The sequence below is a fragment of the Hordeum vulgare genome, chromosome 4H (genome assembly GCF_904849725.1).
Source record: "Hordeum vulgare subsp. vulgare chromosome 4H, MorexV3_pseudomolecules_assembly, whole genome shotgun sequence".
NCBI lineage: Eukaryota > Viridiplantae > Streptophyta > Magnoliopsida > Poales > Poaceae > Hordeum > Hordeum vulgare.
Genome location: NC_058521.1, coordinates 283,744,091 through 283,760,020, shown reverse-complemented (window position 1 = coordinate 283,760,020; position 15,930 = coordinate 283,744,091).

Here is a 15,930-nt window from a genome sequence, read left to right as displayed (position 1 = left end):
GCGCCGGTAATATCGAGTGCAGGATCTTCGTGGAGCGCTACTCCTCTAAGCTCATCAATCTGCTTCTGTTCCTCATTAATCCTGGCAAGCAACTGGTTGAACTTGTCATTCTCCTTATCGTGTTGTCGCTTCTTTGCTCTCGCTCGGCTTCTGTAAGTGTCTTGATCTCTGGCAAACCCAAGCCACCACGGGTAAGAAGGACCGAAGCCTCGCATTCGTCCTCCATGTTTGTCATTGCCGAGGACCAGTGTGAGCAAATCTTTCTCTCTATCTGCAGTGAACTGTGTTTTCCCTCCTTAATTTCTTTCACTATCTTTTTCCAATTCTCCCTGGGTATCCTAAGACCGTCACTGCAGATGAGGTTCCCTGTTTCTTCGTTGTACGAACCACCATGCGCAAGGAACCAACTTCTTGCTCTCAATTCCCACTCATCACGGAGTGCTTCAGGTATGATGCCTTTAGCTAGCAGATCTTGCTCTTTCTTATCCCACTTTGGGATGGCAGTCTCATAGCCCCCTGGCCCCAGCTTGTGGTGATATGTCTTCTTGTCGGCATTTTTCTTGTTCTTTTCTGATAATGCATGGGCATCTTCTGACTCCTTGTACTCTTGAAATGCCTTCAAGTGATTCGCCTGCTTGGCTAGATACCACTCAAGTACTGGCACTTTCTTTGTCTTCAGATAGTTTTTCCATAGCTTCTTCTTCCAGCTATGGAACAGTTCGACCATCTTCTTTAGAGTCCACTGCTTGACTTTGGCCCTCGGTTTTTTTGCGGCGTCTTCATTCTCACATTCTGGCAGGTTGAAATGTGATATGAGATCATTCCAAAGATTATCTTTGTATCTTTCGGTGACATAGTCACTATCGCCTGCCCCTTTGTGCTTGTTCCACTCCCGAACGCTGATCGGGACGTGATCCCTAACGAGAACTCCTCATTGCTTCTTGAATGTGTCAGCACGATTCTTAGGAAGCTTGGGTTTGCCCGTAGGCAATATCACCTCAAAGGTGTAATGCGTCCGTGTATCCAACTTTCTAGTCGGGCCTCGTTTCGTAGCTTTGCTCAATGTGGAGGCCTAAGAGGGAGAAACATTCGTCAAATGAATGTATATGTATACAATATAGAGCTATCTCCAATATTTTTCACATATTACAAGTGATTGTCGAACTTCATATGTATACCTCGCCGGACATTATTATTTCTCCACCGGCTTCTCCATCAGTGGAGCTATCACCTTCTCTGTCATCAGACCTATCTCCTGCCCCATCGGCTTCATCTTCGTGTTGGTCGACCTCCATTCCATATCCGGAGGGGTTTAGATATGACGACGGAGATTCAGCTGGTTCAACGTCGGGGCTGTCTTTGATTATATCTTCGAGAAGTTCTTCCTCTTCGAGGTTCCTGATATGTGGATCCATAGTTCTGCAAAAAACGGACATTTGATTAACTAATAAACTAACAAACTATATAAGCGGGGTTGGAAACTTCGAAGTGTCGTTTTATATAGGAGAACCTTTAGTCCCGGGTCTTGGCTAGAACCTAAACTCTAAAATAGGTCTAACAGATTCTCTTAACCTTTAAGGATTTAACAAAATGGCGACATTCTAGATGATCCTTTTTTCCTGATCTCATCTACCCTTCTATATGTCACATTGTCTAGTGTCAAAGGACTTTGTTGAACTTTGTACCAAAAAAGAATTATTCTATCAGGAACTCCGTTCCAAAACAACTTTAGTCCCGTGTCGTGGCTCCACCCGGGACTCCTAGATTTCTGCATAGTATTCAAAGTAGGAGTACTTTTCCAATTTGAGCATTCAATAAGCAAAACTAAATCGTAAAATAAAGTAGTATTCAAATTAGCATGCATTCAATTATAAGCAAAACTACATCATCTCTTTTGTCCGTACATCGTCGAATATTATCACTAATACTCCTCGAATACCATCGTACATATAGCATCATTGATACAACTAGAACCGTAGCGCCCGACGAGTATCGTCGCGGGCGGTGGACACCCAAAGAGAAGGAACCATCACAGGATCATAACGCCAGTGAGATCCCTGAAGAACTTGCCAGGTATGCTCGAACCGGCCCTCCAACGCAACATGTAGCGACGGACGTGCTCGTCCTCCTCGCTGACACGGTGACGTACCACCTCCGCGGTGTCCGGAAGCCTCGGCACCGTCACTGGCCCACGGGACCGCCACCAAACAAGGATCGGGTCAACAGCGGGCTGGCTCCTCACCAACCTACGCCCGCCGGAAGGTAGCACCTCCCAATACCAGCCGGGCGGAGCCCAGTCCCGGACATGGCCCCTCTGATCAAGCAGTTGTCCTCCTCTGAGTCGACGACCAGGATGCGGGATAGGCATCGTAAAATGAACTAAAAAAATAAACTAGTTCTATTAATTTTGTTGCAAAAAATAAACTAATTGTATATATAGTAAAATAAACTATTAACACTTAAGCATATACAATAGCAAAATTAAGCAATAATCTAAGAAACACTAATTAAGTATCTATATACGTAGAAATGTCTTCTTCTTCTTCTTCTTCTTCTTCTTCTTGTTCTTTTTCTTATTTTCTTCTCCGCTTCTTCTTCAACTTCTCTTCTTCTACTTCTCTTCTTCTACTTATCCTCTTCTATTTTTCCTCTTCTTCTCCTCTCCTCCTCTTCTTACTCTCCTTTTTCTTCTTTTCTTCTCCTCCTCTTTTTATTTTCCTTTTTCCTAATCTTATTTTCTTATTTTTGTTCATCTTTCTTCTTCTTGTAACCCTAACGTGATTATAAATATTACTAACCCTAATAATCTAGCACAAACCTAATAACAATAGGAATTAAATGACAAAAAAATCTTTTCTTCTCCTTTTTCTTCTTTTCTTCTCATTTTTCTTCTTTTCTTCTCCTTTTTGTTCTTTTCTTCTTTTCTTCTCCTTTTTCTTCTTTTCTTCCCTTTTTCTTCTTTTCTTCTCCTTTTTCGGCTCGAACCGGGACTAACGAGACCCTTTAGTCCCAGGAGGAGCCATGACCCGGGACTAGAGGCCCTTTTTCGGCAGACCAAAAGGCGAGAAGCAGGGGCCTTTAGTCCCGGGTCGGGGCTCGAGCCGGGACTAAAGACACCCTTTAGTCCAGGGTGGAGCCACGACCCGGGATTAAGGCCCGTGCTCGGCAGGCGGCAGGCGAGGGGCTTTAGTCCCGGGTCGTGGCTCCACCCGGGACTAAAGCCCCTCCGCTGGCTCCACGATAAGTTTAGTCCTACCTCGCCCAGCGAGGGGGACTAACACTAGTTTATAAGCTTCGTCGCAGCATCTCCATCGAGCTCCTCTCTAAAGCAGGCTTACGGGCCTAAACTGAATGTAAATTTAAAAATTGAAACTATATTTGAAATTATGGAGAAAATTCTCACTTTGAATTTACGTTTAAGTTTCTCTATAAATTCTCATATAGCTTCAATTTTTTTTTATTTTCAAAATTAACTATTTTGTTATTTTCAATTAAAAACTATGTTTATTAAAATTCTTTTTGCATATTTGAGAATTTGACACAACTATGATAATGAAAAGTGTTTGGAATTGAATAAATAATTCAAATCTGTTTTCAATTTTCAAAATTAATTATTTTGACTATCCACACTGTTAACTATTTTGTTATTTTCAATTAAAAACTATGTTTATTAAAATTCTTTTTGCATATTTGAGAATTTGACAAAACTATGATAAAGAAAAGTTTTTGAAATTGAATAAATAATTCAAAACTATTTTCTATTTTCGAAAGTAATTATTTTGACTATCCAAACTATTAACTATTTTGTTATTTTCAATTAAAAACTATGTTTATTAAAATTCTTTTTGTATATTTGAGAATTTGACAAAACTATGATAATGAAAAGTGTTTGAAATTGAATAAATAATTCAAAACTATTTTCTATTTTCAAAAGTAATTATTTTGACTATCCAAACTATTAACTATTTTGTTATTTTCAATTAAAAACTATGTTTATTAAAATTCTTTTTGCATATTTGAGAATTTGACAAAACTGTGATAATGAAAAGTGTTTGAAATTGAATAAATAATTCAAAACTATTTTCTATTTTAAAAATTAATTATTTTAACTATCCAAACTATTAACTATTTTGTTATTTTCAATTAAAAACTATGTGTATTAAAATTCTTTTTGCATATTTGAGAATTTGACAAAACTATGATAATGAACTCCATACTTTTTGTGTGTTCAAAATGCACCATTCAAAGGCACATCACAAAATTTCAACAATTTCTAACTTCATTCGGTATTCTTCGTGCATTTACTTTTTTTTTGAGCTAGTTGACCCTGAAATTGAAAAGCACTACAAATGAACTCTGAAAATGATGAAAGTTGGCATGCTATCATCATTTCGCCCACATAGCATGTGTTAAAAAGTTGAGAGGGCTACGACAAAAACTGGATGCACTTCGGGTACAAAACGGACAATCTCTCTCGAAGTATCACAGTTTCGAACGAGAACTCATCTCTTACAAAGGGATTTCATTTTTTTGAACTTATTTGAACTCCATACTTTCTGTGTGTTCAAAATACACCATTGAAAGGCACATCACAAAATTTTAACTCCATACTTTTTGTGTGTTCAAAATGCACCATTGAAAGGCACATCACAAAATTTTAACAATTTCTGACTTCATTTTGTATTCTTCATGGATTTCCTTTTTTTTTGAGCTAGTTGACCCTGAAATTGAAAAGCACTACAAATGAACTCTGAAAATGTTGAACGTTGGCATGCTATCATCATTTCACCCACATAGAATGTGTTAAAAAGTTGAGAGGGCTACGACAAAAACTGGATGCACTTCGTGTACAAAACGGACAATCTCTCTCGAAGGATCAGGGTTTCGAACGAGAACTCATCTCTTACAAAGGGATTTCATTTTTTGAACTTATTTGAACACCATACTTTTTGTGTGTTCAAAATACACCATTCAAAGGAACATCACAAAATTTCAACAATTTCTCACTTCATTTGGTATTCTTCGTGCATTTACTTATTTTGTTTTTGAGCTAGTTGACCCTGAAATTGAAAAGCACTACAAATGAACTCTGACAATGTTGAAAGTTGGCATGCTATCATCATTTCACCCACATAGCATGTGTTAAAAAGTTGAGAGGGCTACGACAAAAACTGGATGCACTTCGTGTACAAAACGGACAATCTCAATCGAAGTATCAGGGTTTCGAACGAGAACTCATCTCTTACAAAGGGATTTCATTTTTTTGAACTTATTCGAACTACATACTTTTTTTGTGTTCAAAATACACCATTCAAAGGCGCATCACAAAATTTCAACAATTTCTGACTTCATTTGGTATTCTTCGTGCATTTACTTATTTTGTTTTTGAGCTAGTTGACCCAGAAATTGAAAAGCACTACAAATGAACTCTGAAAATGTTGAAAGTTGGCATGCTATCATCATTTCACCCACATAGCATGTGTTAAAAAGTTGAGAGTGCTACGACAAAAACTGGATGCACTTCGTGTACAAAACGGACAATCTCTCTCGAAGTATCAGGGTTTCGAACGAGAACTCATCTCTTACAAAGGGATTTCATTTTTTTGAACTTATTTGAACTCTATACTTTTTGTGTGTTCAAAATGCACCATTCAAAGGCACATCACAAAATTTCAACAATTTCTGACTTCATTTGGTATTCTTCGTGCATTTACTTATTTTTTTGAGCTAGTTGACCCTGAAATTGAAAAGCACTACAAATGAACTCTGAAAAATGTTGAAAGTTGGCATGCTATCATCATTTCACCCACATAGCATGTGTTAAAAAGTTGAGAGGGCTACGACAAAAACTGGATGCACTTCGTGTACAAAACGGACAATATCTCTCGAAGTATCAGGGTTTCGACCGAGAACTCATCTCTTACAAAGGGATTTCATTTTTTTGAACTTATTTGAACTCCATACTTTTTGTGTGTTCAAAATACACCATTCAAAGGCACATCACAAAATTTCAACAATTTCTGACTTCATTTGGTATTCTTCGTGCATTTACTTATTTTGTTTTTGAGCTAGTTGACCGTGAATTTGAAAAGCACTACAAATGAACTCTGACAATGTTGAAAGTTGGCATGCTATCATCATTTCACCCACATAGCATGTGTTAAAAAGTTGAGAGGGCTACGACAAAAACTGGATGCACTTCGTGTACAAAACGGACAATCTCTCTCGAAGTATCAGGGTTTCGAACGAGAACTCATCTCTTGCAAAGGGATTTCATTTTTTGAACTTATTCGAACTCCATACTTTTTGTGTGTTCAAAATACACCATTCAAAGGCACATCACAAAATTTCAACAATTTCTGACTTCATTTGGTATTCTTCGTGCATTTACTTATTTTGTTTTTGAGCTAGTTGACCTTGAATTTGAAAAGCACTACAAATGAACTCTGACAATGTTGAAAGTTGGCATGCTATCATCATTTCACCCATATAGCATGTGTTAAAAAGTTGAGAGGGCTACGACAAAAACTGGATGCACTTCGTGTACAAAACGGACAATCTCTCTCGAAGTATCAGGGTTTCGAACGAGAACTCATCTCTTACAAAGGGATTTCATTTTTTGAACTTATTCGAACTCCATACTTTTCGTGTGTTCAAAATACACCATTCAAAGGCACATCACAAAATTTCAACAATTTCTGACTTCATTTGGTATTCTTTGTGCATTTACTTATTTTGTTTTTGAGCTAGTTGACCCTGAAATTGAAAAGCACTACAAATGAACTCTGAAAATGTTGAAAGTGGGCATGCTATCATCATTTCACCCACATAGCATGTGTTGAAAAGTTGAGAGTGCTACGACAAAAACTGGATGCACTTCGTGTACAAAACGGACAATCTCTCTCGAAGTATCAGGGTTTCGAACGAGAACTCATCTCTTACAAAGGGATTTCATTTTTTTGAACTTATTTGAACTCCATACTTTTTGTGTGTTCAAAATGCACCATTCAAAGGCACATCACAAAATTTCAACAATTTCTGACTTCATTTGGTATTCTTCGTGCATTTACTTATTTTTTTGAGCTAGTTGACCCTGAAATTGAAAAGCACTACAAATGAACTCTGAAAAATGTTGAAAGTTGGCATGCTATCATCATTTCACCCACATAGCATGTGTTAAAAAGTTGAGAGGGCTACGACAAAAACTGGATGCACTTCGTGTACAAAACGGACAATCTCTCTCGTAGTATCAGGGTTTCGAACGAGAACTCATCTCTTACAAAGGGATTTCATTTTTTTGAACTTATTTGAACTCCATACTTTTTGTGTGATAAAAATGCACCATTCAAAGGTACATCACAAAATTTCAACAATTTCTGACTTCATTTGGTATTCTTCATGCATTTACTTATTTTTTTTGAGCTAGTTGACCCTGAAATTGAAAAGCACTACAAATGAACTCTGAAAAATGTTGAAAGTTGGCATGCTATCATCATTTCACCCATATAGCTTGTGTTAAAAAGTTGAGAGGGCTACGACAAAAACTGGATGCACTTCGTGTACAAAACGGACAATCTCTCTCGAAGTATCAGGGTTTCGAACGAGAACTCATCTCTTACAAAGGGATTTCATTTTTTTGAACTTATTTGAACTTTATACTTTTTGTGTGTTCAAAATGCACCATTCAAAGGCACATCACAAAATTTCAACAATGTCTGACTTCATTTGGTATACTGAAAACTCATCTTTGAAAATTTTGAGAGATCATTCCCTAAGGGATTTCCAGTTTCTAGGGTCACGTCCTAGAGTCAACATGTGCTCTGCTACCATATCTGTAGCGACCCGACTCAAGACGAGTCAAGCCTCTGTGTATCTGTGCCATCCCTGGATCAGTATGGTGGCACACACAGTACATCAATGTATATATCAAAGTGCAATCACATGTAAATAGCGTAAAACTGATATATACCTTAAATATCTCAGCGGAAGCAGTCAAGGGACTGGAATCCCAATAAACACCAACGGCAGGTTGAGTGTAGACCGTAACCCTGAATCGTACTCTTACTCGTCGAAGAGAAATATCTGCAACATAAGACGTTGCAGCCGTGTAGGTCAGCATATTGAATATGCCGGCAACTCACATAACAGAGGGGTGAAAAGTAATCATCTATACTATATGCATATACGGCAGGTGGGGCTATAAGTTTTTAGCGAAAAGCAAGTTTTCTCCTACATCAAGAGAGGGCTAAAAGTAAAATGTTACTACATTGTTGGTTGTTAACGAGATGGTTCCGCCAACCAGTTCTCGTACCCGAGTTGTCAATAATTACCCTCATCAAATATATTTAACGGGGTTGAGAAATCCAGATAACTTAAGTTCCTTTGGCTCAAGTTGTCCATGACCGTGGACACGGCTAATCGATTAGGTTTGAGTACTCTGCAGAGTTTTGCACACGTTCCCCACAAGATTTTATCGCCTCCGTGTATGTCCTCGCACTTCAGGGTGTTTGAAGACCGGATGATCAAAACATGGTCTTTCAACGGGTCCCTCTAAATCCCTGTCGGTGCCCATCTATTCCTACCGTTCTTCTACATCTGCTAGCACCGCCTATCCAGAGTCGCCGCGTTGTCGAACCAAGCTATAGCTCAAAATGACTTGTGGCTGTGCAGGTAAGCCTTGGGTCTTGAAAATATCCGTCCGTCTCTTTGAGCCTGGGTTAAGCTTTCCGCAGCATGTCATGGCCTATCCAGCATCCCGGGTCATCCACTGGGATCTCCAGGGAGCCGATCAACCGTCCTTCACCCAGAGTTGCATTGCGTGCGAGGTCTTGAAAATCTTGTCTTAACCGGTCTTGATTATTTAATCAACCTCGCATCACTCGTGTTATGCACTCAACCGAAATCCCGTCTACTCAAGAATAGGAATATGAAATTTGTCGCCCCGGGGCCAAGTATCGGGGTTGTTGTGTGCCTACCACATGATACTACAATCTATACTAAAATTTCCAAGTACCTAAGCAGCATGCAAATTTGGGCATAGGATGTTAGAACTACGATGCATAAAACATAGGTGATAGTATGATCAAAGTGACTTGCCTGGTATTACTTGATGAAGATAGTCGCTCTCAAAATCCTGACAATTCTACTCGCCACACTCCGAGCAATCTATCGTAAATGAATAGCATTCAATAAACATTCATGCCAAAAGAGGAAGAACCAAGAGAACATAAGAACAAAGCATGTCTTGGTGCAAAATAACAACGTACTAACGTTTTGTAAAGTGAAGGTGCATGAATGAAATCAAAAGAGTTAATGGACGAGGAATCATTGCTATATAAGCTCGACTTGCATACACTATGGGAGATGATCAAAAATATTGGGAGAACAACATGAATGTTGTTTGACAAATAGTATAAGATATAAGAATTTATTTGTAGAAAGAATTTCTTGAAATGGAGCACTACAACGCAAGTTATAGCGAATTGAAGTATGAATTGAATTTGCATTCAAAGGGTCAAGAGAAGTTGAACTGAAGTACGATGGTTATGTACAAAAATATATGACATGAGTGTTTAGGGGTAAAAGGAATCAATTGAAAAGGTGGTACGATTTGCAAGATAATATCAAATGAATTTTCGAATACAAATTTGAATCACTCAAATTTGTAAGGTTCAAAGGTCGAAGCTAATGATTCTATTGGATATAGGAGATCAATATGAGCGTGTAAAAAAAAGAATTACTAGATTTTAAATAGCGGATCAAAAGATACAAATACTTGAATATAACATTTAATCGGCTTAGAACGATGTGAACAGTTTTGGGCACTAATAGATAAATATGATTTGATCAAAATTATAAGTTGAAAAGTTAAAACTAATGATACAAACGGGAAGATTACTTTGAGACGAATCCGATGCAATTGGATTCATCTAAAACGGAGCTATGGGTAAAAAGATATGATCAAAAGAAGTTTGAATATGAATATGAACAAATTTCGAAATTTGAAAATTTCGGAAAGTTGTTATGATAGGTTCACGGGATAGGTGGGATCAAGAAGAAACTCTAGGCGTTGGTTTCATCTAATTCGGATAAACGAGTAAAAAGTTATGACTATTTGAAAAATCAGGGCCAAGCTGTTTTACGGAAGAAAAGTGGTACGTCTAAAAGAATTCTAGTACTAATGTGTAAATACGAAGACTAATTAATATATCTAATTACTCTACCGTATACTAGTGTAGGAATACTAGTCTAGAAATAATAAACTATGGGAGTAAAAAAAATACGAAGAAATTACCTTTAGAATGCAAAGTAAGAATTAATTCCAATGAGGAGACGACTGCCAAAAATCTCGCCGAAGAGAAGGAAAAAATATTTTTATTTAATAAATCTAGTTAAACCAAAAGATTGATTTAACCCGAAATAGATGATTTTTGGATGCTCCTATGGGTCTATATTTATAGGTGAAAGGGAGGTGTAAAGGTCCATAGAAGGCAATGTGGGACTAAACATATACGTAATGTAGGCAAACTAGAAAAAAGGAGGGAAATGGAAGTGCCGCATGGGCCAAAGCAATTTGGCCACCGCACAGCACATGCACATGGTTGGGCTGGTTGGCCTCGACGCGTTTTTTTTTTTTTGCGAACGAACAATTTTTTTTAAAAAACAAAGAAGAAAAACGTATAAATGAAAAAGAGAGAACATTTTATATAGACATATTATATATCAAAATTTGCAGAATAAAACTTTCTAAAACATGAACATATTTTCAAAACCAAAAAAATACTTTTTAAAAAAATTATTTTTTTGCAATAACTTTAAAATGAAAAGGAATTTGAATTTCAAATAAATTGCAAATACTTAAAATTTGAATCAAGACATAGTCTCTAATTTTGGAGGGCCATTTTCCTCCTCTCGTTTGATTATTTTTTTTAATCAAAGGGTTTTGAAAATATTCAAACTCAAAATTCAAAAGGGATTCAAAATAGAAAATTTCGGGAAAGTCATTTTATTCCCTCTCATTTTTTTGAGAAGTTTCAAATTCCACTCAAGTTTCAATCACTCAAACAAACAAACAAACAATCAATCTAATAATTATATTAACATTCCAAAATTTATAAATTTTGGGATGTTACAAACTACCACACTTAAAATGAATCTCGTCCTCGAGATTCGAAGAGGCTAGAAATAAAGGTTAGGGTTTGGGGGTCTTCTAACAAATCCAATCTCCGGCAAGGTGGGATGCTACCACACTTAAAATGAAAGGTACTGGTCCCTTAAGATTTTAACAATCCTCTTGGGTTTTGGCATCTGACTCCTCACAGTCTTCATATCTTCCAGTATATTCATAACGTCTCCATCAAAAACAAGGGCTCTTCCGTTGATATAAGCTTCTTCCGTTACTAGGTCTTCTAGCTGATAGTCTCGTGGTCAATTCTAAATAACATATCGATGGTTCTCATGGTGGTCTGCCATTTGTGGTTATCCTGCAGAGAGAGGGGTCTTGGTTTCATTCTCACCGTAAAATTTCCTACGCGTGACAACAAGTGCCATGTACAAGGGGCTTTCTTATACCACTCTAAGGCTTAAACAAAAGCTTCAAAGAACGTCGTCTCTCACTATGGGTAAGTCTCTCAGATTTACCATTCCGAATAGCAAGATAAATGATAAGAGTAAGTCGTCATGGTGATCAATCCATTCCGCACCCAAATCATTTCTCTGTATAAGGTTTAGCGAATCTCGCATTCTAACACTTGGGCATCCTCACAAGCGTTGCAGAATTTCTCTTGTCCACGAACGAAGTACGGATAATCCATTGGTTCTGCAAGCTGAACGAAACATCTATCGTATCTTCACAACTCTCAGGTTTTTCGTATGCTCCTAAGAAAACGTTTGCTGATCCACCATGGCTTATCCCTTCATGCTCTTAGGATAACCTTCATGAAAATCTTGAGATGCTTCCTTGGTACGGGTTGTATTCCTTGAACTTATTTTCCTTGCCATTGGATTGTGTACCAACAGAAGTGTTTTTTTCCTCATATTAAATCTCTCCTCAAATTTCCAATTCCAATGTACACTATTCTTCTGTTGCCATCCCCATAGTTTGATATGATCCAACATTTCCTTCGGCTGTATTCACTGGGTTTGGCTTCTTGGTACACATGGTATATTCATACTCCTTGGGTCCTGTGGGTTTACCGATTACTACCGCACTTAAAATGCAATATACTCATGTCTGCATAGACCATATTTTCTCATATCCTCATAATGTTCAGAGATCTTTGCTCGTAGAGAAACAACGCATACATTTTCAACATAGGCAATCATGAGACAATAAATTCTATTTATTCATGATGTTATTACAATCTCAGGGACTTCGGTTACAAAAATTTCACTCCATGATCTCATCAAAAACAAGAGTGCTTCGGATTACACTTATTGCTATGGTCAAAAATTAACTACTCCATTCTAGCTTTCTTCCTTTGTGGACAATTGCTGGCAAAATGTCCTGCTTCCTTGCAACAAAAGCAAATGATTTCTGACAAGTCTCGATGCGTCTTAGTGATTTCCTTTGCTCCGTGGGTTCCCGGCTTCCTTCCTGAGCACATGTATTTGTGGTGGCCAAATTTCATACACTTGTAACATCTGACATGACTCAGGTCTATGTCTGCAGAGATTTGGCTCTTTCGAGGGTACTTTTTCTTCTTTCCAGACTCCTTCATTTTGGCCAGTTCTTCTATTTCGAGTGGATCAAACTCCACTTCTTCCGTCGGGAATTTTCCCAGATACTCTTAGCTTCCCTTCGTGCAATCCTTGAATAATGTCCTTATTCTCCACATGAGTAGCATGCATTGGAGAAAAATCTGGTCGGACCTTGTCCATCAGGGTCTTCAATATTTTCGTTCATCACCGGTCCTTCTAGAATCTTCTTCTTGAGGGTTTCCTTCATTGCATCTTTCTGCTGCTTGACAACTTGTTGTACCTTGGGATAAATGTGACATTGAGCTGGGTAGTGGGTGGTCCCTTCACAAAGAAAACAAGTCACCTGACTACTTGGGCACTCCTCAGCTGGGTGATTTTCTTCACAATGAGTGCATCCATCCTTGTGTTCTTCCTGGGTGTGTCCTATTTCTCCATAGATCTTGCATGCACAAGTCTTCTCCTTCGGATTATCATAGCACTTTCGAATGAGACGGGATCTTAACAGGGTGTTCTTGAATTCGTCCCAAGTTTCTGCTCCACTAAATCCTTGTATGGCATGGTGCATTTTCCACCATATTGCATCACTTTGGGTAAAGTACTGGAGAGCGTGTTCCACTTCATACTTCCTTGAGATCAAGTTGCTCCCGAAGTGGTTCTCCATGTTCTGAATCCATATTTCAGCCTCTAGCTGGGTCATTGGTCCAGAGACTACAAGTCCAGCTTCATACTCCATCGGGTAGGGTTGAGGTTTTGGGGATGAGACGGGTAAGAGAGGGAGGGAGATACACACAATACAAACAATATTTTTGAGAATAGGTTTTAGTTGTGGCTGTTGGAAAACACACACCAATGACGGCTCACCAATCATCGTATCTAACGTGGTTATATAAAAGTGGATTGGACTTCTAATGGTCATATAATTATTCGAACACTTCAGTGTCTTCGAGTTCTTCGGGTCCTGAGAGTCTTCAATTGGTGTAGCTTCAATTCTTCAATGCATGATGAAATCCTCTTTACTTTGAAGTGGGACTCAGTTGATCCTTCATGTCGTCAAAGGGGTAAGGGTATTGTCTCACTATTGGAGGTGAGAGAGAATGTTTGATGATATCAGAAGAGATGAGAAGTAAAATGTGTTCTTGAAAAATAGAAATTTTGAGAGATACTTTCCTAAGAAATTTCCAGTTTCTAGGGTCACTTCCTACAGTCAACATGTGCTCTGATACCATCTCTGTAGCGACCCGACTCAAGACGAGTCAAGCCTTTGTGTATCTGTGCCATCCCTGGATCAGTATGCTGGCACACACAGTACATCAATGTATATATCAAAGTGCAATCACATGTAAATAGCGTAAAACTGATATATACCTTAAATATCTCAGCGGAAGCAGTCAAGGGAGTGGAGTCCCAATAAACACCAACGGCAGGTTGAGTGTAGACCGTAACCCTGAATCGTACTCTTACTCGTCGAAGAGAAATATCTGCAACATAAGACGTTGCAGCCATGTAGGTCAGCATATTGAATATGCCGGCAAGTCACATAAGAGAGGGGTGAAAAGTAATCATCTATACTATATGCATATACGGCAGGTGGGGCTATTAGTTTTCAGCAAAAAGCAAGTTTTCTCCTACATCAAGAGAGGGCTAAAAGTAAAATGTTACTACATTGTTGGTTGTTAACGAGATGGTTCCGCCAACCAGTTCTCGTACCCGAGTTGTCAATAATTACCCTCATCAAATATATTTAATGGTGTTGAGAAATCCAGATAACTTCAATTCCTTTGGCTCAAGTTTTCCATGACCATGGACACGGCTAATCGATTAGGTTTGAGTACTCTGCAGAGTTTTGCACACGTTCCCCACAAGATTTGATCGCCTCCGTGTATGTCCTCGCACTTTAGGGTGTTTGAAGACCGGATGATCAAAACATGGTCTTTCAACGGGTCCCTCTGAATCCCTGTCGGTGCCCATCCATTCCTACCGTTCTTCTACATCTCCTAGCACCACCTGTCCAGAGTCGCCGCGTTGTCCAACCAAGCCAGAGCCCATAATGACTTGTGGCTGTGCAGGTAAGCCTTGGGTCTTGAAAATATCGGTCCGTCTCTTTGAGCCTGGGTGAAGCTTTCCGCAGGATGTCATGGCCTCTCCAGCATCCCGGGTCATCCACTGGATTCTCCAGGGAGCCGATCAACCATCCTTCACCCAGATTTGCATTGCGTCCGAGGTCTTGAAAATCTTGTCTTAACCGGTCTTTGATTACTAAATCAACCTCGCATCACTCGTGTTATGCACTCAACCGAAATCCCGTCTACTCAAGCATAGCAATATGAAATTTGGCGTCCCAGGGCCAAGTATCGGGGTTGTTGTGTGCCTACCACATGATACTACGATCTATACTAAAATTTCCAAGTACCTAAGCACCATGCAAATTTGGGCATAGGATGGTAGAACTACGATGCATAAAACATAGGTGATAGTATGATCAAAGTGACTTGCCAGGTATTACTTGATGAAGATAGTCGCTCTCAAAATCCTGACAATTCTACTCGCCACACTCCGAGCAATCTATCGTAAATGAATAGCATTCAATAAACATTCATGCCAAAAGAGGAAGAACCAAGAGAACATAAGAACAAAGCATGTCTTGGTGCAAAATAACAACGTACTAAGGTTTTGTAAAGTGAAGGTGCATGAATGAGATGAAAAGAGTTAATGGACGAGGAATCATTGCTATATAAACTCGACTTGCATACACTATGGGAGATGATCAAAAATATTGGGAGAACAACATGAATGTTGTTTGACAAATAGTATAAGGCATAAGAATTTATTTGTAGAAAGAATTTCTTGAAATGGAGCACTACACCGCAAGTTATAGCGAATTGAAGTACAAATTGAATTTGCATTCAAAAGTAAAGAGAAGTTGAACTGAAGTACGATGGTTACGTACAAAAATATATGACATGAGTGTTTACGGGTAAAAGGAATCAATTGAAAAGGTGGTACGATTTGCAAGATAAGATCAAATGAATGTTCGAATACAAATTTGAATCGCTCAAATTTGTAAGGTTCAAAGGTCGAAACTAATGATGCTACTGGATATAGGAGATCAATATGAGCGTGTAGAAAAAAGAATTACTAGAGTTGAAATAGCGGATCAAAAGATACAAATACGTCAATATAACATTGAATCGGCTTAGAACGATGTGAACACTTTTGGGCACTAATAGATAA